The sequence below is a fragment of the Cyanistes caeruleus genome, chromosome 3, assembly GCF_971803275.1.
Source record: "Cyanistes caeruleus chromosome 3, bCyaCae1.hap1.1, whole genome shotgun sequence".
NCBI lineage: Eukaryota > Metazoa > Chordata > Aves > Passeriformes > Paridae > Cyanistes > Cyanistes caeruleus.
The window spans coordinates 26,870,131-26,896,597 of NC_141703.1; the positions used below are offsets into that span (position 1 = coordinate 26,870,131).

A 26,467-nucleotide genomic window follows, 5' to 3' on the forward strand; every position below is an offset into this window, starting at 1 on the left:
ACAGGGTTACAAAAGCTGGCAAATTGGTAATTTTTCATTGCATTTGTTTGAGCAACTCTAAACATGTTTGAATTTGAAGCTTTTTGTTTAGCTTTCGATTCTGTAACCAAATACTCTTATTTCTTTCAAAATCCCCAAGTCTTATGCTACTCACTGAGGGCTACTGTAAACAGTTATAATATCCTTTATTGCTTATGTCCTTGTGGAAAAGTGGAATAGGCAGAATGCCTCAAATCTTTCTTTTAGAACTAAAACGAGCTCTGAAGCTTTCACTGTCATTAAAAGAATTAAACAAACTTACTAAAAAATCATGGCCCGTTAAAAAAAAAAAAAAGCCTAAAAAATTCATTGTTTGGTATGATGAAAGAGTGAAACCTATTTGATGGAAGCCACTTGAGTGTGAAGAATTCTTCCCAGAGCTCATCTTGTCCCAGTGAAAGATATATTATTTCACTCAGGTTGTGACTGCATGGACAACATTTTGGTGGAAGTAGCAGCTTATGAAGCCCCTGTTCTCCCTGTCTACTTGCTCCTCTTCTTGCTGAGCCCCACCAAGCAGGGGGTAACAGTGTTGGATACAGCTTCCTGCTGCTTTGGTCCTACAGCAGTTCTTTAACCCATACCAGAGAAGGAAAGGTGAATTTCTGTATTATTCTCTACCATTTTTCATTTTATTTAATTTGAACTAAGAGTCAGCTTGCGAATATATAGCAGAACATAACACAAGGGATGTTAGAGGGGTCCTGTAAAATCAACCTTCTGTAAGCATCTATTTTTTTCAGAGTTGTATTTACAAAAATGACACTGTTTTCTTTGCATACACATGCAATTGAGTACTCTGTTCCCTGCTGTGCATCATGCTTGTCAATGGGGTGTCCTATAGGGACAATGAAAAAGTAAAGCTATATTTAATAAAACACCCTGGTATTTCCCTAAGTGTCTCTTATGCCTGTACTTCTGGATGACATTCCTGTGCCTAAAATAACACTCAGATGCTTTCCCCAGGGGGAAGGTGGAGTGGCCTGACAGAAACACTGCATTTCCAGAAAATGAGACGCTGGGATGACTTTTCACTGTATTTGTTAAAGCCACAAGCAGAGGCATTTTTCAATTCCGATGGGTGCATTAAACAGACCTGCTTTGGCGGGGTGGGTTTTATGCTCTTACACCTGCATCTTTCATCAGGAGGAGAAGCACAGCCCGCTGCTGGGCGCCAGATGGCCACTGCGGCCGGCGGACACCACACTGATCAAAGAGTAACTTTCTTCAATGCACCTTCACACACAGGCGCTAACTTGCTCGTTTTCATTAGGAAAGGCTTTACTACCTGTGCAGGTCTTGGAAAGCTGTTTGACAGATCTTTTTACCTACAGCCAGCAGTGAGGGAGAGAGGCAAACAGGCACAGCTCTTCAGAGCACTAACCATGTTGTCTGGAGGGGGATTTAATTTCATTCAGATGTGTCCCCAGTTCTAATTTTTCTCGTTAGAAATTTGCAGTTCCTCTGTTTGCTCTGTATTCTTCTGGATTTTGCTGTATCTGAAGGGAGCTACCCATTTAAAGACCAATTATTTTGGAAGCTCCTTCAAACATAACTAAAAAAAGCATAAAATCAACAGCCAGCTAACAAAGCATCAAACAGTCTCTGCCAAATCAGTGGCAGTATCCTACTGATATTTTTCTCTCTGCCAGGATGGTTATTTCCCTTGAAAGCAAAGCTCTTCCTCCCTACGCAGCATTTTAAAGATTAAGCATACAATACCATCAAACTCCTTAGGTAAAGCATAGATTGCATTACTCATTCAAAACTAGAAAAAAAAAACAAAAAACAACCCACAATAAGCTGAAAGACTACAGAGCCTTGTAGTAATTCAGAAATAAAAGAATCATTCCTTTTATTCATGCTGAGAGAAGACAATTTATCAAAGTGAGACTTCTGCCAGGTGCACACTGCTGATCCAGACACATGCCTGGCAAACACACCCTGTATCACTTACCCAAGACAGGACCTTCCTATTCCCAAGAGCTTTGTAGCAATTCAAGGTCAGACCACTCTTTACATTTTAGCTGCTTTCTCTTCCCAAGCCTTATTTTTACTATGTAAAAAGGCAACAGCCCCCAGTGCTACAGAGAAGAAAGTGGATTTTACTCCATTGCACACTTCATCAATGAAATTCTTATGCAACACATGCTGGGCTTTCATTGATAATGAATAGATCTGGCTAGAAGATGATTCAGGTCCCTGTTTTTACCTTCACCTGATGCAAATGAGGACATTTAAGAAAAACAAACCAACTGCCAGACATAAATTTGAAATCTGGCATTGTTTTTTTCAAAGATTTATTCCCCTTAATGTGTGAATTTGCAATTTAGCTGCTTGTGTTCCTCTTCTCTTTCATGGGTTTATTTGTGGACCATGTCATCTAGGAACTGTCCTACACAGAGAAGGTCTGGGCAAATGACAGTGGGAAGGACTTCCAAAACAAACTGTTCCAATTCTTTTGGAACTGAATTCAAACAGCTTTTCTAATTCTGAATCACAGCTTTTCAATTACCTCTGTAGAGGAATTTTTTAAGTTGAACATGTTATTTAGTGGAAAAGATACCATCCTACTGAAAAATTGAGACATTTCCCAGCCTTTCTGTAAGGCTCTATGTACCCATTTTGATTTGAGCATCCCACATAAACCTTGCATTTACTGCAGCCCAGGTACCAGTGTCCTTTAATCCTTTGCAAATAAAGCTACTTGTTCTGTTCTAAAGCTTTAAGTATCTGCTCAAACCAACCAGAGAGAGAAATTTAATATCACAATTACAAAAAAAAGAAACCCACAAAAAACCCCAAAAAACACAAACCAACCAACCAACCCGAAACACCCAAGATAAACTCTTGAAGCTTCTCTGATGATATATCCTGGCTGAAAGATCTAGCTTGCAGTGGACTTCTCATGGTCACATTATTTTAATGGTTCCTAAGAAGCACATTTTTGGAAATCTCCCTTTATTATTCCTATTTTTGGTTAATTCATAAGTGAGAAGCAGATCAGATTCAGAAAGTTCCTCTGAACTACATCTGAAAGGAGGGAGCTTTAAGTATCTTTCAGAAATAGAATAAAAACAATCTCTGCTGCTGTTTGCTAGCTGTAGTGTGGTTCTTGGAAAACTTCATCTGATCCTGTTTATCTTCCTCATCGGCAATCTGGCCTATCCACCCTCCCCTTCTTCACTTGACTTCCCCAGCTCAGAGGAAAAGCAGTCTGTCTGGACTGATCTCTGACTGTCGTGCAAACTCCCCAAGCCCTGCTGGTAAGCACATCCTTCCCATTTTATGTTCAAAATCCTGGCTCACGCCCTGTCCTATTTCCCCTCAGGTCTTTGTTCCATGCAACAGCATTTCAGTCAGAAATCATCACCTTCAGAATGCTCAGGTGGTCCTTCCTACAAAACCTTCCAATCTGAAACAGGATATAAAATATCACCTAAGAGATTGGACTAAACCAAAGCAGAGACAGTCAATGTTCAGGCCAGGCAAAGCACACAGAGGTGTTTATCCAGCAGCTGCAGGAGGCTCACACCTTCCTCTTGCTCCCTGCTTCATCAGGGTAAAACCTTCTTACTCTTCTGTGCCCATTCCATGCATGAGCACTGCCACAGCAGCTGCTGGTGGACAACACTGAGCCACTGCTCTACACCCTCGCCATGCACTTCACCCCCTGCTCCACCACCCAAGCCCCTGCTCATCCATGGGGCCCCATCTTGGCTTCTTCTGCCTCACTATGTCCAGGGAGGGGCACTCCCTTTCCAAGCCTGGCCCCAGCAGCATCATGCTGCTCCTCTCCCCATGCCACCCAGCTTCACAATGGCCACTCCTGTATCCAAGGACCAATGTGGTGGCAGCCTGGCTGTCCTGTGAGGAGCTCAGCAGAAAACACCACCCCACTGCCTTCCTCCAAGTCAGCTCTTGACCTGTGCTTCACTGTGAGGAGCCCCTGCCATCACCCCCCTGCCCAGCTGCCACCAAATCTGGTTGGGCATAATGCAGGTGGCTGCAAAATTAAGCAGCCTCAACATCTGACTGCATCAAGTAGTTGATTTGCCCTGCTGGTTTATTGTAAGGGTAGCTGGCATTTGGCTATGATGTGTATTAATTTTCAAAACTCTGCGTGGGTGTGTATAGAAATAAAAAAAAATTAAGAAAGGAAGAAAGGAAGAATGAAGTCACAATCAATGGCAACAGCCAGTTTCTTTTTCCTGCCTCTAAATCCATGCTGGCACGATGCTGAATACTGCCAAAGGTTTCTTTTCTATTTCAGCAATCAATACTGACATGAAAGCCTGAAGCGTTAATATGCTGAAAATCCCCCTTGCAGAAGACTCAATGATATGTTGGCAACTCAATCATTCTGCATTTGTGTTTCAGCAATGTCAAATGGCAGCAGTTAAGCAGAAACCTGCTGGCAAATTGACAAACAACAGCCATGAAGCAATTAACTGGCAAAGCTGGAGCATTCTTCATTATGTATCCTGAAGAACAAAAGGAATGGGAAAAAACCCAAACATGCTTGCTTCCAATAAATTCTCCCAGGAGAAAGCTTAGTAGAATGTGACCAGCACAGATAGAGTAGGTCTTCAGTTTTTCAAAAGTTACAGAAAATAAACACTTTCCCAATGTGCTCAAAAGCAACGCAGGCTCCAACAGGGGTCAGAGCCTGTCAACTTCTGCATGCAGGACTTGACGGAGGAGGTCACTACTTAAAAGAAAAGGTCTAATGCTTGCCCAAAGTACCATGCAGGTGCCTATAAAACAAGAAATCAAAAATAAAATAAATAGGGCAAGGCATCTAGCTACATCCAGACAGAAATGCTATGATCCAACCCTTCTCTCAAACTAAGACTACAGCAACAACTCCTCTCTACAATAGCAAAGCAGAGGATTGTTTTTCTGTAGTGTGAAAGCCATGTTAATACCGAAGGGTAATTTCTCTTGCCCAAGGTCTTGCCTTGTGCAGCTCAAGCTGTCTAAAGAGTGGAAACCTCAACCTGTCTGTTCCAAGACCTTCCCTTGCACATGGGAATCCCCAAGAGGCAGTTGTGATGCTGCCTGCCCCATGGGGCAGCAGTGTCACCTGACCCCTATGTCAAGAGGATGAAAGAATCAAAGAATTGGAGAAATGCAAAAGGTGGGGAAGTATTTAACTTCTCTTTCCCTTTGATTATCATCTGAGCTAGATGTGAAGCAGGAGGGGATAAAGTCAAACAACTTCAAAATGCACTGCTGGAACAGCCTAATAAGAACACTGCTAGGGACAAACATTTTTTATTTTTTAAAGCCTGTAATAAGTCACTTTAGCAAAACACACTGGCATGTCGCTTGTTGCAGTCCTTCAAAATTCTCCAATATCTAACTCCGTATCATCCATATTCCAAATATATTTCTGAAGAGTCTGTTCCTCTGCATGAATGTACGTACATTTATTTCTTTCATCAATCACTATCAAGTGTAAACATCCAAAATAAATTAAAAGTTGATAGAGAAGAAAAGAAAAAAGTAATGAAAAGTAATTAAACGCGTGCACATCTCAGTAGTAAAATACAGTTAAACATGAGTTATTACTATAGAGCATAAATAATAATTAAAATACACACTGATAATTTTTTGCTCCATTACTCTGAAGCATCACACATTACTCTGAATTTCCCAGTCTACAAAAGCAAAGATTCAGGGGTGACGGTTTGACTGAATTTACATTTTCCAACTGGTAGGAAACTCCCCACAAGCAGGCTGGGTAGCACTTCAGCATATGGTTTCCTGACACCCATAAGAGCTCTGCAGAAATCCCAGCAGCTGCACTGGAGAGGACAGGGGTTGTGTGATGGAGCATCCATCAGCAGGACTGCTGAGGAGGAGACGGGCTACTCCCTATAACTACCCTATTACTGGGATCTTGGCATCCAAAACCCCCATCCAAATCAGCTGAGAGCAATTTAAATCATGAGCCTGCATGGCTCCCTTTAGGACAGAAAAGTGGAAGGCAGTCTGGCACAACAAGTAACTGCGTTGTGGTGGCAATGACAGCCATGTCTGCCGCACTTGGCGGGGGCAGCAGGGCTCCGCTTGCTCCTCGCCATCCTGCCTGCTGCACTCACTCTCAGCTTAACACCTTTCCTGAGCAACACCTTTCACCTAAATTAAAACACATTGCTCAGTCAGCCCTAGGAAGCAGGAGAGAGCACTTGTACCTGCAGCAAGCTGAAGAAACAAGGGGTTGAGGCAAACTTTAGCCAGTGCAGGTAAAACAAAAAATGTATACTACCAGCAGATCTGTGACCTGCAGAGTTTTTAGTGGATTTTGTCCTCAAAAGGAACTTTCAGGATGACAGATCATAAATCATCATCATCATTATCATCATATCTCACAGCAAAAACTCTCAAAAGTGCTTTGTCTTCCGTGTAAGGTGGTTTGTCTTACGTGCAGTGATTCAGAAGCACAGGTCACCTGTCCAACATATCTCAACAGTGACACTGCAGCATTTGCTTTCACAGAAAGCTAATTACAGGAAAATTAATCAAAGAGAATCTAAATTTGCACAAAGAAGCAAAGACAAAACCTGGTTATATGCTATTAGTCAGCTCTGCATGACAGATCAGTAAAAGCCTGAAAAATCATACTTTGCATGCACAACCTTTTGGAAATCAACTTTAAGAACAAAAGTATTTAAGATGACAATAGAAACAGCACTGTGGAGAATGAAAACTGAATGTAATTGTCTATATACTCTGGAAAGGGGCATGTTTATTGATAGTGCCATATAGGTATTAATTAATCACAATAAAAATAAAACTTCTTAACTAAAGCCTTACTGTTTTATTTGACTAAATGGTTAACTAATATTTAGGCCCTGGACCTTGCTGATGGTGCTGCAGATGGGCTGCAGTCCTTGTGACATCTGAAGATGCTTGCAGACAACACATGCTTGAGGTGTGCATAGCTTCCCACCTGGAGTAGAAGGTAAAATGCTTTTCCAAAACTAAAAGGTCTTGGGAACATCTCTACACATTTGCAAGAGGTAGACTTTATACATGGAGAGGAAGTGTCCAAACAGATTAGGAGCCTATCTGCCATTTCCAGAAATGACTTCTGCAATTAGCATGAAGATACCAGGGGAATTGCTCAACAGATGGAGCACGAAGGCGGCAGGTACAGCATCATTCTAGCACATCGACATTGCTCTCCAGTGAACAGGGAACAACAGTGCTCACCACCCCAGAACAGCACAGGATGGTGTTCATCCTCTTCAGAAATGGGCCAGTGGAGCAAAAAACTGATCTTCCAAGAGAATAGCATCTGCCGAGGTTATTTTGTAGTTTATCTGGTAAACAGGCACAACTTGCATTTTACCTTATAAGGTCCATATTTGTACCCAGCAAGATTAAAGAATGTTTCAAAATTTCTCTTAGCAAATGCAGTTGCTGAATGCAGCACAACTGAGAAAAAACCAGCAGGTTTTCCACTGCACAGCCTGTCACATGGGTCTGTCCAGGATTCTCTGCTTTACTGATATCAGAGCTGAGTTGGTTTTACAGTCCAACGCCATTTCTCTCAGAAAGATTCACAACTTGAATGCAAGAGCACATCTGAGCTCATAATCGCTGCTAATAGCTTCACATCCTCTGCACATCTCACATTGCTCCAGCCCTCACTCACTATCTATCAACATTCACACATTCAAAGACCTCTCTTTCTTAGTAACCCATTGTTTAAGTGAAGTATCTTCAAACTACATGCTCCACTATTAAGCAACACGTGATATTCAGGGTCAGGTTGGATTTCCAACAGGGAATTCACAGCTATGGCTGCCCAGAGAATCAGTGGGTAACACCAGCCAGCTGTTTAACCATGCCAGCACAAAGTCCCTCACATTCTGCTAAACCCAAATGCTTCCAAACTCCCTACTCTTTAATAAGTGGTACTGTGAACACACTACTGGCCTTGTAGGTCAGTTTCTGGTTTCAGTTGAACCATTTTAATTCCATTGATCCTGATGAAGCGGTGTGGATGTATAGAAAATTCCTACCTGGCATAAAGCTTTATCTTACAAATTATCTTCTCTGAAACAATGCTGAATGTCTGGCAGCCTCTACCAAGGAGAATATTTAGTGATGTCTTGTGCTGGCCATAGCCTTTGCAAAAGCTAGGTATATTCTAAGAATCTGTCCTTCACTTTTCAGGCAGAAAACATTCCCTGGATCCTAAGCACCAAGTTTGAGTCTTCTAATCTTATGCAGGGATCTCAGTGAAAGGAGTGGCTGCTGTGCACAGACACTTCAGAGCAGAAGCCGGTCTACAAAACATCCCAACCAACAGCTGAGACAGCTTCTAACCCAAGTATGCCGTGCGGCTTCCTGAGAAACCATCAGACAAAATGTGCCTCAGCTGACTGCCTCACAAGGGCAAGAGCCACCAAACACTTCCTGAGCTTCAGGAACTGGTGTTGGTTAACACAGGAAAAAACACAAATAACAGAAAAAAACATTTTCCAGTGCAACTCGACTAAGCAAAGTGACGGTCATGTGCTATTTGAGCAGTTCAAAGTGGAAAGACAGCACAGTTGGCTGCATTTAGCCTGCCAGAGCCACCAATAGAGACAAATCAAATAGGAGCTCCCTTGAAGCTGCAGAGAAACACAAAAAAACCCTTATATTCAAGGCACTATAACATTACATATTTAAGGTTGCCTTGTGTTCTCAATTCAAAGTGCCTTAAAACCTTTAAATAAACATGAAATCTCTCATTGATTACTCCCCAGATGACACCACTTTGGTCAGAACCATGACCCAGTTTTCCCAGCCACCTGACAGAAACACTCCTTGCTTGCCTTTTAATAAAAGGGATGAGTTAAAAGTCAGTTCCCTGTGCAATTTTGAGAGCCTTAAGCTTTTTTCAGGCTTCTTCACTTCCACAATGGCAGCATTTACAGCTCTGGAATTTTCCACAATTCCTTATGCTGTAGGCCACAGCAAGAAAAGAAAAGAACACTTTGGGGAAAATACAAAAGTATTGCATAAAAGCCCATAACATGAATGTCTGCTGTGACTGCTCCATTTGATCTTTCCTGGTGGAAGCTGACGAAGCACGGGATAGCTTACGTTTTCCAGCAGTGTCTTTGTATCTCTGCTATCCAGCCCAATACTTCTGGTTTACTTTCCAGCCTTCCCAGATCTTTCTTTTTGGCTCCTTGCCTTGTGACTCAAGTGTTTCCTAAGCAGAAACCCTCCCAATTCCAACCCAGAAAGGACTTTATGATCCAGTCCTGCTACAACTCATTGGATGTTGTTTGTTGTCACGGTTTCCTTCTGACAGAGACCAAGCAGGTCACAGCTCAGACGTCCTACTCCCAGACCCTGCTTTTTTTTGACTTTTCTATTGCCATTTTTTCTCTCTCAGTTGGACCATAGGGAGAGGAGCGGGGTAAGGAAGGGCCTGGACATGAAGCTGCCCCAAAAATGGAGTGGGCAGCTGTATTTTCCATCTGGCAAAGCTCCCAGAGCTCAACAGAGGGAGCCCCACTCCGGTGAATCTTGCTGGGATTGCTACCAGTAGAGAAGATACTTCATTATTTCTTTTAATTTTTTTTTCCTTTCTTTTTTTTTAACATAAATAAATTCACACCAGGAAAATCTTTCTCCTCTCTTTCTCCCTCCCTTCACACAAACGTTAACTTAAAGGTTACACAAAAGCTTCTTCCATCATTTCAATCACTGGGAATCAAGAAAATTGACATCTGAAACAACACAAGCAACTTTGGCAGCCTCAGCTTACAGACTGCAGCACCCAAAGAAAACAATCTAGAAAAATTTAAAAATTAAGGATTTTTAAAAATTAGTCTTTCTGAGGTGACACAGGTGGGAATCATTTCTCCATACTGATGCCTGAATTTACTGAGGAGCTGAGGTGTCTCTGAGGCTGTCAGAGTACTGCAAGGTCTGAAGAGTGAAACAGGGATGTTTTGTACAGGGGATTGAGCAGGGTCACTGCCAGGGTTTCCAAGGAGTATGGGAGAGGCAGTATAAGACAAAGGATCATGAAAACCCTCTGATATGGGAATGGGATGAACAAGTGCCCACCCAAAGAACCTGTCTGTGCTGTCAGGGTGGCCTGTAAACTGAAATGGATAAATGGGTGAAGGATGAGAAGCCAGCCTTGATTTTTGTTTCTGATGAAGGGGAGGATCTGAAATTCCTATTTAAACCCCAAACTTCTGCAAAAAATCACATTTGATTTATTTATGCAGCTTTTACTTTGTGCCTTATGATAAATAAATGTGGTTCCTAGGAAGCACCTGTTTCTGTTGAATCTTTTTCACTGCATGTGACCACAGAGCAGGTTCCTGCACTATAAAACTGCAGATATATCCTCTGCTTTCCACTTGTCCAAAGTTTTCATAAGGCAGCTTTAAAAAATGTACTCTAAGAGAACTTTCTGAGGTGGTATTCACAGTTTCATAAATACTGTATTACCTGAACTGTGCCTTCCCTGAACTGACAGGGCGTTTGATAAATGCACCGTGGACTGCATACACAGTGGAGCTAAAGAACATGTTTCCTTGGTAGCTCAGTTGTAAACTTCAATAGGTGGATAAATTCCCATGTCACTAGAGAATATTTACTACTGAACCTTATTTATCAGCAGTGTGCCCTTACCAACAGCCCACACAAATCCTGTTATACAAAAACAGCTATGGCTCTTTTCTCATAGTTACATGAAAATCACAGAGGTTTCTTTTGCACCAGGACAGGTTTTACAGCCAGTGAGAAGTAACTGCACTAGGAGATGCTAATGTTGAAATATTCTTGGCTCAAAATGTCAGTGTGAGAGGAGCCAGCTCATCCACATCATCGCTGTGTGAGCAGCCTCCTTGTCCCTTTGCTGTTGGAGACTGTCTCAAGTGAGAGCCCATCTGGAGTGTCCATCCTCACACTGTCTGAGAAAATGCACGTGCTGACCCACTTGCCAGGAATTTAGAGACATTATTTCCCCTCTGTTTGCTGTGATTAGCAACATGAAAATATCTGCTATCCAGTAAAAATGAAAAGTTTGTGCTTTTTAATCACAGCAGTTCAACCCTGTTTCTCAGAAGTATCCCTGTGGTTGTTATTCTCCTTCAAAGAGGACCTTATTTTTCAGAATCCCTGCCCACTCCTTGGTGGGACTGCAGGCTCCCTGTCATCCCACACCCTGCCTCCACTTAGTTCTCCTATCCAGATCCTGTGCCCTGAAATGATTCATCAGCTGCAATTGACTGACACACGCTTTCTTCATGCAGGTGATTAGGAATTGCTCTCAGGCCTCAGCCCTGCTGACAGAACAGGCTGGCACCTTCCTGCACGTCAGCCAGCTGACTGCCAGGAGGGCTCTAATCAACTCTGACTCTGACGTGTGCTGGCCACTCTGGACAGGGCTGCCCCACTGTGCTGAAGAAGTCAGAGAGCATCTTGGACTCCAGTGTTGCCAGTCCTCATCTCCTCTGGGGTGGAAAAGGCCCCTCCACAGCTGTGCTGGGCTCCTGTAAGGAATGGTTCATCTTCCCTGCGTGGAGCAAACCTCCGTGCGGTTTGATGTTCGGAAGCAATAGTAGCTGGAGCAGACAAGGAAAACATCAAGGAAGATACAAGGCTTCATAATGCAAATCATGCTTTTATATCATTCTCCCAAATCCCCTTTGGGGAGAGGAAAGTTGATTATCTACAGAATATGGGTCAAATTTATGCCTTAAGGATCTTTCAGTGCTTTGGCTGCTTGCTGACAGAGTATGGGGCTCCTCGCTGCCTTTTCAGGTTAGTGCTTTCAAAGTGCTGTCCCTGGGCATCATCACCATCATCAATTTCATAATATTACTAAAAAAATTAATTTCCTGCACCCACTCCCAGGAGTTTCTCTCATGCTGAACTTAATTGATGCTTCCTCCTGCACTCTGTGGAATGATTAAAATGAATGCTGCACATGTTAGGAAGCACCTTGGATTTCAAACTCTGCATGGTTTCTAATTAAAGAGACACACACAGGATGCTTGTGCTACATTTCACTCCTCTCTAAGGCTATTATTATTACATACATTTCAGCAGTAGTCAAAAGAGTCTCCTCTACCTCACATAATAGGATCCTGATTTAGACTGGATAATCACCAGTCGTTGATCTGGGTGAAAAATGTCTCCAGGAAAGGGAAAAGAAAAGACTTGTACTGTAACCAGCCCTCTGGCAGAGAGATTGGTATTAATGACAGAAGTGTTTGAATTTCTGGGTAACCTGGAGCATACAGTATCCAATGTTAAGCACTGGTGCTAATGAGGTACAATAAATAAAAAAGAAAAACCAGCTAGAAAATCCCCATCATAATCAGGGGTGCCTGATGCTCAGAGATTTTGGAGGAAAAGGCACAGGTATGTGCCTGCACTACTGCACTGTGCTGACACACAGGTAGTGTCAGCACTACTCTCACACCTCTCTGCCCACCATCTCCCTCCCAGTTTTCTGGTCTCTCTGTGTCTTGGTGATAAATACTTGATTCCTGGAAAAAAATGCTTGAATTCAGGTATAATTTTTGAGATGGTGGTCACCTTTACCTACCACACAAAATCTCATGACCCAAGTGGCCAGGGGGGAAACAGCTAGCACTGAAATCTCACCCCAGTTAGTTAGACATCTGCATCATCAGCACCTGCATTTGACATCAACAGAGCTGCACAACAAAGCTAATACCCCTGCTTTTCTGTGAGAAAATATGGGGCTGTAAACCTCAGAGGGGAAAATATTTCACATAGATGTGATATTAATACAAAGTCAGCTCATAAACCCTATCTTGCCATGCAGTGCAGTCATTTTGAAAGCTGCAGTTACACCTTGCTAGATGCAATGACCTTACCGTTTTCCAAGGCTAACTTGTGACTTTGTTTACATGAATGTAAATAAATCAAGTGGTCTCCCACTGCCCATAATGACAGTATTCCTGATTGTCACTGTTGTGTGGCAGCACATTCAGGTTCCCTGGCAAATGACACCAGGGGAAATGCTATGATAGTAATCCTATACTGCATTGTGTGCATCTTTTACCACCAAGTAATACTTAAAATATGGGATCCATTTGCTTTTCCAATGTCTTGTGAAATACTACAGGTTATAAATAATTTAAACCAATAATAACAGGATGTCTGGGCATTTCTTTTTCAGGTGTAAGAAGGTAACTGTCTTAACTGTCTAACTTGGTGAAGTAAACTGCTTTTACTGAAATTGTTTTCTCTGCTGATAAAGAAATGATTTTCAATTAAACACACTGCACATTAGAAATGGAAAAAGACTTAACTAACTAAACAACTAAGCAAAATAGTGCTGGTGTATACATTTTCATTACTTATTCATCTCTGTATGGTTTCAAATCCCTTCAGAATAGAATTGAACCCCCGTGCCTCTACCTTGGGTTAATGCTGCAATCACGGGGATATTGTATAAAAGAGGCTGCTTCTCTGTCCATGTTACAAAATTGAAAAGTATTTTGCTTTTCAAAGACAGATTTTAGACACAGCTTTAGGAAAGGATTAGGACATATCTCACAAAAGGAAGAAGAGACTTTGGCCCCTGAGAGGGGCAGAAGTAAGACACGATCCTCAACACTTCCCTAGCAGCTAAATCAGCAAACTAGCTTTACCTCTCCCCTCTGCCAGCTAGCACCCCAGGCTCCCAGCCTGCCCTACCTCTTCTCACTGGGATTAGGTCCTTATTTCAGGACAGTGACTTTGGTATGGAAGCAAGACATCTGCAAAACACAGGTAAAGTATGGAGTTCAGTGTTGCTTGGAATAAATATAAAGATACTCTGAAAAAGATTACATCTTGTATTTCCATGACATCAAAACCAATTCAGCTTTGTTTCTCTGCTCGTTATGCTTAATTATCCCTTCAAAAAGCTATTCATCTGTGACCTCAGCACATCTAAAGACCAAGGGTCTGCAAGTGCATTTTCTAAAATAGCCATGAGTTGTCATGTCTCTCTGAGCTGCTGGAGAAAGCTGCAACTCCATGGGCTCTCTCAGCAGTGGGACCTAGAAGAAAGACTTTGAGAAAGAAGTGGCCAAGGGTGCAATTTTATGATACGTGAGCACATCTTCAGGCAAATCTTTGCTGGTTAATGTGTCTGTGGGTTTAGCTCCTCGAGCTGCCCCCTCGGGGTGTGGGGTAAGGATAATGTGCTTCACAAGAATGAATGGGATTTCATCAAACGGGAGGGCTCAGAAGGGAACCAGAACCTTCTTTTAGAGCAGCAGTCCCCAAATGGGATCCATAGGATCATCACTTCCCTAAACACACAGTTTCAGTATGACAGTAAGTGATAGCTCCAAGTCTGAGAAAGTGAACTGGATCTTTCACCTGAGCATATGGGAATTACTGTGCTATATTTCAAAGGATAGGAATTTAATTTCCATATCATGCTAGTTCTTTCTTTTCACCACCTTATCCCCCTGCCTGCCAGAATCTCAACTAAGGAGTTGTCCATATCCTTGTTTGAATGTTTCTATGGATTTAGAACTTGAAAGATTACATCTGTGCTCAGAAATTATGCATAAGTCCATTACAGCACAACAATAATTCATCTGTAATTGCCTACCAGTGCAGGCTGAAACAAAGCAAGTATGAGCAAATCCAGAGTCTAAGCAAGTCAAGAAATAATGGACAGAGACCCCTTTGAGACTGCTGGGCTCCCACATGGCCTCTGAGTCTAGTCCTCTGCAATCAACAAGAAATGTTGCAGCAGATTTATTTCTCTGGTTCTCAGCTATTTTTTTCTACATGCTGCACTTCACCACAGGCACTGAAACACCTTCAAATCCCTCTCATGAACTTAACACCAAGCAGGAATGACCAGAACCTGCAACTTTCACATGGTAAACAAAGAGCAGGAGACAGCAGGAACAATGTCGATGTTGTGCTCCTGATAAAGAAGGGAGCTCAGTGAATTTTGGTAAGAGAGCTGGTTCACCATGAGATGATAAGTACCAAGAAGAACTGAAAAACACATCACCTGGGTATCTTGTGAGCTGAGTGGAAGAGAAAGCTTCTTTCTGACAACACATGAAAAGAATGATGCAGGCCTGAGCAGATACTTGGTATGACTCTGTGCCCCAGTGCTCCCTGACCTGCGTCCTGGCTCCGGATATGGCCAACCCCAATTAAGCTTTTTCACACAGCCTGCAAAAGCTCTGCAGCATGAGATGAAGGCAATGTAAGCATGATGCAGTGTGACAGCAGCTTTAAAAGCCCTTTGGGCATATCAGTGTAGCAAATACTCTAGTGATTCATACTTCTAGAACACTAAACATGCCATTACTTCTGCAAGAACCTGATAAATGTAAAAATCCCCAGACATATAGAAGGACTGTTCAGCCAGTGAGATCCTGCAGCTACTAGATCAATGTCTTCTCACACAGATACAAACTGAGAAATTATGTGTTCAATAGTTCAAAGACACAAATTTCTCTGTAGAATGAAAAGGGGGGGACAAGCAAACCCAGTTCCAAAATATTGTACTGAGAAGCTGTCATCCCCACAATTTGGTCTCTATTATAATAATTGCTGGCTATTTTAACACAAAAAATTGCACAAAACTTTGCAAACTTGCTGTCCCACAGGGCTATTTCAGTAGAACTTGAAAAGTGCTGATGCCAGTGGAAATATCCTGCAGACTGAATTCTAGAGCATAATTCATCTGCACTAACAATGTCCAGCAGAAGTGACAGAAAATGCTGCTTAAGGGAGATCACACCCATTTTACCTTTGAGTAGATACTACATGAAAGGACAACAAAAGTTTAAGATTTTCCCTTCCATATTTGCCAGTATCGACCTTGCTCAGGCAAATTATCAGTCTGCATCTCCTCTGAACTTCCATCATAATGAGTGCACACACTCCCTCAATGTCTGATGTGCATACATTATCTACATGAATTAAACCAATTTGCATTTGTACGCTGAGCAGCTGGTCTGAAATTTACTCCAGAATATTTTTTTTTAAAGTCCAAAAACCATATATGCAGCTGGGATTGCTTATGAGTGAAAAAATGTGGTATCTTTATAGCCAACAGCATATGTATTCAGTATGCAGATCTACAAATATTGGATTCACTGCCAAAAATCATTGTTAAGCAAACTGGCTGACTCGCTGCATTTTCCTGATGAACCAGAAGGAACTCGCTGAAGAGAGGTAGAGTACTTGCAAAATTTTCAGATCATGGATTTATAGTGTGCACAGTGCAGTGTGATCCAGCTAGTTCCAGATGAGCGGGTATGTCCCTGCAGCAGAGCACATTTCTGACTGGGATCTGAGTGTGGATCCTGGGGAAGTGTCAGCAACATTCTGATGAGCCCTGATGGTGTGGCTGTTTGTTGCAAACTAACCTGTCTGGAGCAAGGCCAGGGGCCTCTGCACATAGCTGAGGTGAGTGCTGTGGACCCACCCAACAGCATCCACAAGTGACACTGGATGAAGATCTTGTTTTCAAAGGGGTTTAGTGGCCTCTTGAGCTGCAGAAGATGCCACATGCAACAACCTCTCCCTTTGCAACACTTAACCAGAACAGCTATTGCTTAGTCTGCAAAAATAAAAGTAAATAATTAAAAAAAATCAGTCTTCATTTATGTCTCTCTTCAGAACATTAACAAACGCTTAATTCCCCCCTACTTATTTCAGATAATGGAATCTACATAATGAGAATCATTTTTAATAGACCTTCTCTGTGTTCCTACCATGGGCATATTTTAACCTACTGTGTGGAGCTGACTTTGCACATATTCATTCTGCTATTTTAGCAGTAGGAGACTAGGTTAACACACCAGTCATTCACTCCTGGAGATCTGGATTCGGTTCCTGGCCTACATGACAAGTGATAATGAGTTTGGTTATTGAATCTCCAGGGGATATTTGTTCGCATTTCTAAGCAACCGCATAATTTGGCAAGATGTGTTAAGTATGTGCTAAGGATAAGACCAGGGGCCAATTGCTCAGATGACTGACACAATGCAGCCTCCCGCACATCACTGCACCAAGCCCCTCCTTTTTGCAGTTCTGCTGGAGGTCAGGAGAAGCGTGCAGGTTTTTCAGCCTGTCCATTTTACTGTCTGTACCGACACAGCCCAGTGCACAGCCATGCAGGTGCGATCTGAACCTGCAGATACACCAAGAAACACAACCAATGTCCCTGCTATCAAACCCAGCAGATAATTCAAGGTTACTTTAATCAGTTAAGCATACTTTGTCAGCACTTGCTGTACCCAAGAAATAATAATTAAAGCTGGGGGGGAAAAAAGGGATGTAAAAAATAATTATATAGTAGTAATTTTTGTTTATCTATTGACATGGAACTCTGCAGGGTTGGCATTGCTAGGTCTTTATCTGCAAACACAATGCTTACAAAGGTTCATTTACACAAAATGAGAACTGAAACTTGTATGTTCACAAAACTCCATTAAAAAAAGTATGTTTGCCATTGCAAGTACCACTTACACTCCTATGTCACACTGACTATGAATTTCAGGCTTGAACTTCTTTGCAATGGGCAGATTTGGCAAAAATAGTCACTTATCCTAAGGCTACTTCCAGTCAATCTTCTTTTGACCCTAGTCTAGCTGACTGTGCCTCAGATTCAACAGGAGACACAGACAAGATTTTATAGATGTCCTCTAGACTCGTGGCACAACCTCCCGGAGAGCAGAGGAGCACAGGCCTTTCACAGATGATACCTGTGGGTGGGTATTTAATCACTATAATATTTTTAACAACTCTGGCAATCTACTTTCTCTGGGCCTCTGTCTAATACATCTGTGAGCTCTGAACATAATGTCCATCCCAGGATTTGGGAAGAGAAAAGCAGACTTTGCCTTGTCTCTGCATTAGAATAGCACATGTGTGGGTGCTACATATACACCCAGAGCCCAGGCAGGCAGGATTGTCTGTGTGCTCCTGCACCTATGGATCTTGGAAACTTTGGGGCCAAACACTGAGGTGCATCAGGAGATCTAGATACTTAAGGACAAATGGTGTTCTTCATTATTTTGTAGTCTGTGATATCTGCATAATTTAGGTAAGGGATAGAAAGCATTCTGGATCCTTTCCTTGACATACTTCAGTAGAAATAAACCTCATTCATGTGCCATAGCCATCTGCTAGAGATTAAGGTTCAAAAGGGGTTAACACTTCCAGAAAATAGGAAATCCAGATGTCACATCATCACCCAGTTGTATGACAAAAGTCAGAATTCATTGATAGCTTTTGCAGGAATTAAGGTTCAGCACCTGACAGGTTTAAACCTGTAGAACAGAAAAAAAAAAAAAAAAAAATCACAAAAGGAATGACTCTGCTGCCATTCCAACAGGAACACTTCTCATTGTAGGGGTGACTGGTAGCTGAGTAAATCTGGAACGACTGCAAATCAGGAAATTACTTGTCAGCCAATTCCAAGTCTTTTTTTGGCACACAAGCCTCTTGGGGGGGATAGTGGCAGGAGTGAGGCATTTCTGTGTGATCATTTGGGAATTTTATGAATAAAAAGATAAAGTTCACTTGCTATGAATCACAGAAAACCAGAAAACTCCCTGCCACAACCAAGAAATGGTTATGAATAAAACTTCATTGAAGAGAAGCCATGGTGGAGCGTGATGTTACTCATAAACAAACGCCAGTCAGCTTATGTTCACCATGCCCCCAGGACATGCAGCCAACAATTAAAGAGCTCCCATTTACTTTGGAAGTAATGCAATGGCACTGTTCCAGCTTTCAGGAAAGGTCTGGACCGTGACAACATGGAAGGTGGATGTGAGAGTGATGTTTCTTCTCATGCTGGTGAGAACACAGGGCTCCCCCCACGCCGCCCCCACCTTCTGGCAGCGCCTCTGAAACACGGGCAATCACCACACTAGCAGGAACCTCAAGTACAGCACTGTGGGTGAGAAAGATGGTTACAGCCCACCTGATTTTCCAGCCCACCCAAGAAAGCATTGAGTCGTGTCAGAAACGACAGATAAAACATTTGCTTTGATTTAGAGTGCCTGCCTTCTATTTAGGGGATTCCAGAGACTCCCAAAGTGTGAGCAAGCAGCAAAGAGAGGATGGCATCTAATCTAGTGCTTGAATTTACTTTATATTTATTTTTCTCTCTTCTCTCATAACACTCCACCTTCCCCAGATTTCCTCTAAATCAAGCTCTGCTCCAGTCTGATGCAGTTCTTCATAGTTGTATAAACCTGTCTGCTCAAATGTTCCACCTGCAGAAAAGCTGTGCCAGCTCTAACTTCATCAAACCAGCCATAAATCCCACATGTGCCAGAAAGTGCTGCTGAAATGCCAAGGCAAGCCACACTTTCCAGGTCTCCTGCTGGGAAAATGAAGTGCCTTTAACCCCAAATGAAGAATTGTAAAAATCAAGGAAAACTACAATTGCTTTTGCTAATTGGAAAACCATTAATATAAATACCACTTTCCTCATGTATAAAGCTGTCCTCCCTCCTGCCAGATCCTAAGGATAGTATCTGCATTTATTAGAGCATTAAAGTGCATTCATCTCCTGCCAAAAAGCCCAAAACAATAATGATGGGAGAAATGTGAATATTCATCTGAGCTGGGGGAGGCTGTGACGCCACATTGGCCAGTATCTTCTGTGAGTAAGGTGTCACAGAAAGAATCCTTCAGCCATGCCAGAGCCTCAGGCAAGTGTCCCCAGAATAAGCATGTTGGTCACTACAGTGTTGACCACAGACACTTGACCAAGAACAGAGCTGGCAAGTGTCTCCAAAAATAACAGTGCCCTGAGAGTCCCGGGTAGATGGGCCTTGTGATCCACTGACATTACTGTAAATCCAGGTTAAGCCATTGCTGAAAAGGCAGCTCAGAGGAAATAAGTGTCAAGAGCCACTTTACTTTTGGCACATCAGATACTGAGAAGTGCAGGAATGTCTTAACAAAGGGCCTCTTGACTCAAAAATCTGCCTCTGTGTCATGCGAAACATGAGCCGTGGCAAATTCAGATAATTAGGGCCTGATCTTATTTATGGCATGATTTGGTGTAATGTTGGTGGTGTCATAAGAGCTGGGCAATTCACACCAGCAGAGAAAGTCCCTCTGTGTTGAATAGACCATGCCTGGCCATCTCTGACTCCTGGAAGATGCTGAGACAGCATCTGCTGCAGGTCAGCTTTCAGCTGGAGGGATTAAGCAGCTCAGGAGCTTGGTAACAGGATATGGGCACTTCCATCCCCACTCCTGGCTGCAGGTTTGCACTGATCTTTGTGAACAAATGGCTGTGCCAAGAGTGGGACACAGTGATGTGCTCTCCTTGTGCTCCCAGCAGATGTGCCTCTGCACCATGGAATCAAAGCCCAGCACAGCTTGGCTGTCCTACCAGGGAGAAGCTGTTGGGAACGCAGTCAAATGGTCTCATCTGTACCCCAGAATGAGGTCAAGGAATACTGGTGGGACAGGCATGGGGTTCTTCTAACTAGGCAAGGCTGTAGAGGTTATTTATGAATATTGCTTGTTCAGCGTATTCCACCCAAATGAAAGCTGGCATTTTCAAGCAGTTCTTGAGAAAGAGAAATCTTCAGAAATATTTTTTCTGACAGTAAAATTAATTTTGTTCAAACAACATTTTAGCTCTTCTAAGCTCCAGATTTCCAAAGTAAAAGCCTGTTTATACTGTCTGAATGTCAAAATAGCCTGGTTCACCAACAGAAAAAGCAAAGGCAATCCCCTAACTTTCACTCCAAAATCAAGAAAAAATCATCAGGAAAAATTATCAGGAAAACATACGAAACATCAGGGATCAGCAGGCTGCTTTGGGTGCAGGTTGTCTCACTGCATCAGCAGTGACAGGTTAATGGGCCCAGGTCCCCCCATGAACCCACTGAGAGCCAAGGACCAGCTGTGTCCCCAGGGCTCCCCCTCCCTGTAGGGTTTCCACAGGTGCTGAAGAGTGGCTGTAGCCCTGCTGCTGCCCCCATGACCCTGACTTTGCTGCTGTTTGAGGAACAGCTCCCTCGTCCTGTGGGCTGTGCAGGCTCCCAGGGCAGCTGGAGCCTCCCAGGGCAGCTGGCAGGGACCCTCTGCAGCTGCAGAAGCAGGACTTGCCCCAGCAGGGTGAGGTAATGACACAGTTGTGGTCTGTTGAGTTGTGTAGCTGGAACAGGAATTTCTCTGGAACCACTTGCTGCTTATAAATGTAAAAAAGTAGTGTGCTTATACAATGCCGAGACTGAAGGCTTGAGCAGTGGGACAGATAATATAATACTCCTTCTGTGGCAGTGTCATTAAATAGAACTTTGCATAGAAGCCAAAGCACAGCACTACAAATCTCTTTCCCTGGCAAAATCCTCACTGCCTGCATTTTTCTGTATTGCTCATTACCACCAGGAGAATGATTTATTTTGAAATAGGAGGGAGAGGAGACACTTGGCACTGCAGCTTTGAAGAGTTCCAGTCTTCTATTCTGCAAAAAGTATTCCAGCAAAAATACCATTAAGGAAAAAAGAGAAAGGACTGCACATTGAAAGGAAGCAAAATGAAAGATTTTGATCATTCCTAGATGATTCACATCCTCTCTCCTCTTCCTCAACATACATCCTTACAGCAGTGTGACATTTGCAGAGTCTTCCCTTGATGGGAAAATTCTCCAAGGAAGGTCAGCACAAGGTGTTTATGCAAAACAAAAGCTCCCCCATCTCTGCTGTTAATAGTGCTAATGGGAATGACTGGTAATAGGAGGCAGCAAATAACAATGGCCTGTCACATGGCTAAAGGATGGAGGCAACTCAATGAGATGGCAAATGTTGATATAAATTCTGAGTACATGACACATATGACATCTGCAGAGGGGAGGGCATGAGACAGCTGGATACCCTGTGTTTGAGAAATGAGAAACTCTAATTAATTAAGCTGTGGTGACCCTTTGACATAGCAGAAAATACCCTACCTTCTTGCAATGTCTTGTCTCCATTTTAATGCAGTCCCCCAAGGGGATTTTAAGCACATGGGGCACCTATCAGTCCCCCAGCCTTTTTAAAAAAAGGTTCAAAGTAATTATAATTCTTTGGCTGGCCCAACACAGTAATGATTTTTTCCTCCAAAAAAAAAATAAATACATAACAATGTTAAAACTCCCCTCTGCATTTAATTTTAATTTATCGTGAATTCCTTCAGAATGAGGGGAAATGGTCTCAAGTTGTGCCAAGGGAGGTTTAGACTAGATATTAGGAAAAATTTCTTCACTGAAAGGGTAGTCAAATATTGGAATTAGCTGCCCAGGGAAACACTACACCTGGAAATGTTCAAAAGTAAATGGATGTGGCACTGGGGGAATATAGTTTAGGGGTGAACATGGTAGTATTACAAAAATGGTTGGATTTAATGATCTTAGAGGACTTTTCCCACCTGAATGATTCTGTGATTTTGTCATCATCTAGTCATAAACCAGAGGTGCCTCTGACACCAAACTCCCTAAAAATTCAGTAACTCAGGGTAACCTACTTTGGATTCCTGATGGCTACTAAATTATTCCCAATCTCTATAGCTACAGTTTCACCTTCCCTCTTTTTTAAATGTCCAAGGAAGCCAAATCTGGAAGATAATTTGAAAAGTGCATTGGAGATGCTGAGGACGAGCAAGTTTTTGTGGCCAATGCTCAGTTATGCAGGAGGCGTTTGCTGTTTCTTGGACTCCCCAACCAATCCCTCATCTCAGCTGCAGAACTCTGCCTACTCCTCCAAGTCAGCATTTCTACCAGCATCAGCTGTACAGGTTTCCACTGAGCTTTTCCCCTGCTATCTGTGTGACAGGCAGTTGTCACTTTGCTGCTGCCCCTTCCATGGCTAAGCAGCTCTGGGAGGCAGCAGAGCTGGGTAAACTGGATAGTGGGGCTGTGCTGACCCCCATTTGTCAGCAATGAATCACTGGTTGCACAGTTCATGGTTTATTAAAGGATGCCATCATCTGATCAGGTACATGTAGGACTGCCAGTTAAATCAGATTGACAACCCATTGCCAGCTCAGAACAAGGGGAAATACCAGTGCTGACAATGTGACAATATGACAGCTTTCAGTCAGGCACCTGTGGGAAGGGGACAATGTGACAGGCTATTAGAGCATGACATGTCACAGCCCCAGAAAACCCCAGAGCAGAGCAGTTTAACTACTACAAACTCTTGTCTTCTACTTGTCTTCTTTCATTAGATCTTGTCTAATCTCATTAAGCTAACAATCCAACCAATGGTAATAAACCCCTCCCTCAGCAAACACTGTGTAGCTCTAATTGGCATTAAGAGATACCCTCTGGCCCCTCTGTGTGTCAGAAAGGTGCTGTCCTCCAGCCCTGGTTCCTTTGTGGCAGCCAGCACTGCCCATACCTGCTACCTTCAAGGACCAGGCAGCTCCCACCTTCTCCAGGAGCAAAGCCAGAGGGAGAGGTACTCGTGCAAACAACAGCTCTTCCACAGGACTGGGAAAGGGAATTTAGGGACAGTTTTCCTATGCCCTGCTAATACTGAATGCTAATAAGGTTCTCCAGCAGCCCAGTGTAGACCATTGCATGCCCTGTGAGACTCTGCCTGGAGGGCTGGCACTGTCAAGGATGCTCCTACAACTGGGAGAGCACTGGCTCTCTTGTACAGAGTTTTTTACATTCTTTAAATATTGCACAAAATTATATTTTCACATCCAAGTATGATAAAACTTGGCAATACACAGCAGATTTACTCACACAGATTTATTCTTGTATCAGCAGCAGCGAAAATCTGCCTCCTTAGTTTACTCCATGTAGTTCCACTTGTGGAATTATTCATTAGCACTTCATTTATAAATCAGACTTTAGAAAAATTATTGGCAGTATCTCCCACTTTCAAATTCCAAACTTTAATAAAAATAGATTTCCTTTTCAGTGTTCTTTGTACACAGTATCTAGCAATAATTTTTTAATAATGTTCGTAAAATTTGGTCATAAATTTTTATCTTTTGTTTATGCCTTGGGTGTGCCATTGAGCACAAGTTTTATTTAAAAGGGAAGATGCACAGAGGACAAGTGCTTTTAATCCCCCATTGTTTCCCTAAGTTGTCACCCCAAGGAAGAAGGACTATTTTGCTTCATCTTTCATAACTGGTTAGAAACCAGCTTTCTGACTTCAGAAAATTTCCTGTTCTTGGCTCCTTGAGGTACAGCTATAGGACTGGACCAGGTCCTGCTGGGGGCTGGTGCTGAAGAGTTTTGGGGTTGGTGAAGCCTCCCTGGTCCTCCCTGCTAGCTCCCAGTCATGGGGTTAAGACTCCACTTGACATCTCAAGGAAGGGCAATCACTTGCTGAGATGATGTGATTTGACCACATGCCAAGCCCCCATGCCTCCTTATCCACTTAGAAACAGATTAGCACATTGTGCATTTTGCTCAGAAACATCTGAAAAGATTAATAAATGATGAGATTGATAGTGCAAGCTATTCCTCACATGAATGCTACCCTCCTCCCAGCTAGTGCCAAGACTCATAAATCCATCAGGAGTCTCCAGGTTTTCAACTTCCATAAAAGACTAAGCTCTTGGAGGCCAGTGCAGCCTTCTGGTGAAGAGGAAAATCCATTGGAGGCCATGACATAGGCATGTCCATCAGCCATTTCCTCTCCACAGGGACAAGCAGAAGCAAATTCCCTCTTTAATCAAATTTGGTGTTGCAAGTGTATTTTTTAAAATACAAACATAGTTTTTACAAATCAAGAAGGTTTTAACTCACATCTGCTTGTCTGCTTTAGTGGTGAAATGCCACCAGGTGATTTCCTGTCTAAAAAGGAGAAGATAAATTTTGCTGAAAAACAAATTGTCTCACAGTGCATGCATTAATTGTAAAAAATTATTTGTTTAACAGAAATAGTTAAAAAACCCAGCTACTCTTCTTATGCTCTAATCAAGAACATACAATTGCCTGGGAGATAAATATTGCTGTTTACTATTTATAAGTGTTAATAAGTCTCATCCCATGAAGTAAACAATTTTCATTTCTAGTCCAAGAGATTCTCTTTACTGAAAGAAAAAAGCACAATCTGATTTTTCAAAACTCACCAAAACCAGTCAGAATTAGAGAGGTCAGTATTTCCTGATAGAATTTCCTTCTCTTGTGAAAATCCCCAATAATTTCTCACCCTATATGACTCTCCTGCATATTTCAATTTACATAGCACATTTGCTCCGATGATTTATTAAATTAAATGCCAAAAGAGGAGGATGAGGAAGAGAGCCCTTATGTGGGAAGAGAGGCTTAGAATACATCCAAAAGAAAGCACATTGTAAGACAGATGATAATAATAACTGGGGCACTTCTGTAATCTGTTTTTCTAGTAACATGAATTTAAAATTTAGACTTTTTCCCCCTTTGATCTAACTAGCGTGTGGTGATGGGTTTTTATTTGTTTTGGGTGGTTTGTTTTTGTTTTTTGTTATTTTGGGGGGTGTTTGTGTGTGTTTTGGTTTGGTTTTTTTTAAGGAATACTTAAAGTACAACAGCAGTGAGCAAAAATGTGGTGGATGTATGGAGCACTTGATACCAGAGCTTCAGCACTTCACAGAGAGAACACTGAGGGCAGGGTCTGTGGTTTACAGATCAACACCTCCTATCAGTGGTGCTTTTCAGAAAGCCTCTTCATTCTGTAAAAATGGTCTAAAATTATCAGTTTTGGCTCTGCATTTCCTTGAAAGTAAAACAAGATTTTGTACCAAGCGAAGAAATGTTATCCATTTTCTGCTTCCACATCCTGAATGCCCTGTTTTACTATTCATCTGTGGTTGTTTTACCAGCAGGGAGATGGAAAGGAAAAATGTACAAATTCAGAAATGTGTCTGTAGACGAAATGGAGTCATGTACCTATTAGATTACAGACTCTGTTGTCTGCTGTGATAACAAATATGTATGGCAGCAAGAAACCTGAGAAACCCTGCAGCCCCCTGAGCAGATCACCCTGTGCAAGCAATGTGATCGGGCTATTGTTTAAGACCTGTTTTAGGGGATGAAAATATTTCTCTGTCAACGCTGTGAAGGTAAAACCAGCTCAAATTATCTGCTGTGTGAGCACCATTCACATGAATGAAATATGCCCAGGGACTATGAATATTGTGACAGACCTTTTCTAGCTGTATTATCCATAGCACACTCTACATTTTCAGATGGAAACACGTTTTTTTGCTCCTTTTTATGTTTGTTTACCATGGTCTTCTCATTTCTACTTCACATTACTGATATCTGCAAGGCATCTGGCTCTGCTGGGATGATAATAATTTCAGAGCCACACATCCTCGCTCTGAAATGAAAACAGTTTGCCTGTACCGCTCACAAGAAATTCAAGAATTTTCACAAGAAATTTAAGAATTTTGACAAGAAATTCAAGAATTTTGACAAGAAATTCAA

At 42.3% G+C, this 26,467-nt stretch overlaps 1 protein-coding gene across 3 annotated transcripts in view; it reads right to left on the minus strand.

Annotated features, from left to right (window-relative positions):
• The window catches only part of SH3RF3 (SH3 domain containing ring finger 3), a 275,756-nt gene that overhangs the window by 123,957 nt on the left and 125,332 nt on the right, over positions 1-26,467 (minus strand). The gene's annotated exons all lie outside the window — the stretch shown is intronic.